This window comes from Delphinapterus leucas, chromosome 8, assembly GCF_059928025.1.
Source record: "Delphinapterus leucas isolate spDelLeu-1000000601 "Yukka" chromosome 8, BTC_Dleu_Yukka2, whole genome shotgun sequence".
Lineage (NCBI taxonomy): Eukaryota > Metazoa > Chordata > Mammalia > Artiodactyla > Monodontidae > Delphinapterus > Delphinapterus leucas.
The window spans coordinates 60,642,101-60,644,355 of NC_143136.1; the positions used below are offsets into that span (position 1 = coordinate 60,642,101).

Sequence of the window (2,255 nt, forward strand, 5' to 3'; positions counted from 1 at the left end):
AAGAGCCAAAAGTCTAATTTCTTTAATGTATAGAAAGCATTTGCAATCCATAAGAAAGAGTCCAACAATCCAATAGAAGCAGGAAAAGGAGAGGAACCATCTACTCATAGAATTCACATTGCTTTATTCATGTGAAAAAGAATAAACCTCACTCAAAATTTAAAGAATGCAAATTAAAACAATGACATGCTACATTTTTAAAAATAAATTTATTATTTATTTATTTATTTTTGGTTACGTTGGGTCTTCGTCGCTGCACACTGGCTTTCTCTAGTTGCGGCGAGCGGGGGCTACTCTTCGTTGTGGTGCGCGGGCTTCTCATTGTGGTGGCTTCTCTTGTTGCGGAGCACGGGCTCTAGGGGTGCGGGCTTCAGTAGTTGCAGCACGCAGGCTCATAAGTTGTGGCCTGCGAGCTCTAGAGTGCAGGCTCAGTTAATTGTGGCGCACCGGCTTCGTTGCTCCGCGGCATGTGGGATCTTCCTGGACCAGGGCTCAAACCCGTGTCCCCTGCATTGGCAGGCAGATTCTCAACCACTGCGTCCCAGCCCCAATGACATGCTACTTTTCAATCTTTCACGTTGGCAAATAGTATTTTAAAAGCTCAGTAAACTTATTGTTAACAAAGTGGGGGATGGGGAGTAGTCACTGAGGAGAGTATGACTTGGTGCTACCTTTAATTGGCAAGATCTATAAAATTAAAAATGCAAATATTCTTCATCAAGACAACTCCACTTCTAGGAATTTATCCTATAGACACAGTTGCACATGTACTCCAAACACGTACACACAGATGTTCACTGAATTGTTTGCAACAGCAAAAGACCGGAAACAACCTCGATATCCTTTAGTGGAAGGCTGATTGAATAATTATAGTGTGCTGCATACCAGAACCCCAGGCAGCCATTCTAAATGAATGCCCGGGATCCACCTGTGCTGATGTTAGGCCATCTCCAGGGTGTATTATAAAGGGAGAAGAGAAGGGGTGCATAGTTCTTGTGTACAGAGGACGTTTCAAAGGAGATATCCATATACTTGTGTTCTGGAATAAACCAAAAGAAAGTATTAGCAGTGGCTGCCTCTGAGAAGGGGGATTGGGGCCATATAAAAGGGGGGAAAGGCTTCTGTACTGCTTGAAGTTTCTACCATGTATTTATTATTTTTCCATTTTAAAAACTAGCTAATTATTTTGAATAAATATTAAATTAATATTTAAGCAGAGTGGGGGACTCCATGGTGCTTTGAGTCAGGAGAAAGGAGATTCCACATCCAACCCCAGAAATGAGCACTCATGAAAAGTCAAATGCAGACAATTTTTTAAATAAAATTAAAAACGTGCAGATTTTTTTTTTTTTAATTAAAGCAATGTAACAAAGAAACTGGAGTAGCAATTTCCACCAGCATACATCGAGTTGGAACGAGTGTGGCCGCGCCGGAGGACCACCCGTTGCCCTAACCGCGGCTGAAGCCCCCAGGCCTCCTCTTCTCTGAGACCACTTTTTCGTGCCATCCGAGGAGGCGACAGCAAATAGAGGCGCCAAATATCCGGGACAAGGGAGACAGCCAGGACGGCCGGAACTCGCACCCTTCCAGAGGGTGGCGCAGGGCAGCCCCTCGGGCCAGCGAGGTCCAGCCCTGGGATATACTGTCAAGGGCAACTTTTCGGGCACCGCTCCGGGAGGCCGGCGGCCCGGCAGCATTTGTGCCCGGATTCGGCGCTGCCATCTGCGCGCGGGGGCTGAAGCCGGCCGCTCCCGAGCGCCCCTGCCCGGCCCGGGCGCGCATCCGTAGGGCCACAGTGCGACCCAGCGGGCCGCCGGAGAAACTGCGCCCGACGGCCGCCCCGGCGGCCGGTGGGGCGAGGACCCGGAGAGTCACTGCTTTCTGCCAGTTACAGTCTCAACGAAAGGTGATGCGGGCGCAGTGGCCTTCCTCTGTAAACGGAGGGAGTCTATCTGTTTGCCAAGACACTGTTGCTAAATTCCACAGGTCTTTCTTACCGCATTCACCCTGTGGGTAAAAATCGGCTTGCCAGAAAAGTTCTGGTTTGAGATGCCTGCGGTATTTTATTCAGAATTCTGGACGACTGGTCATTTATGAAGTCCAAGGAAGGAACTATCAATTTCTATTTGAAGGATGACTCTTATGGTCTAGTAGAATCTATGGACAGTAGAACTGGCTATAAGCAGGCTCAACCAAAATGCCACCTCCTTCCTGAAATCGGCCTCTAGGTTAAGTAGACGTGTCCCCTTACTTAC

At 47.9% G+C, this 2,255-nt stretch overlaps 1 long non-coding RNA gene across 2 annotated transcripts in view; it reads right to left on the bottom strand.

The window, feature by feature from the left end:
* Nucleotides 1-252: 252 nt before the first annotated feature.
* The window catches only part of LOC149748571 (uncharacterized), a 41,431-nt gene continuing 39,428 nt past the window's right edge, over nucleotides 253-2,255 (bottom strand). For both annotated transcript variants that reach the window (XR_016394139.1, XR_016394138.1), the window contains one exon: nucleotides 253-1,039. This is a non-coding gene — a long non-coding RNA (uncharacterized LOC149748571). The remainder of the gene's footprint in view (nucleotides 1,040-2,255) is intronic.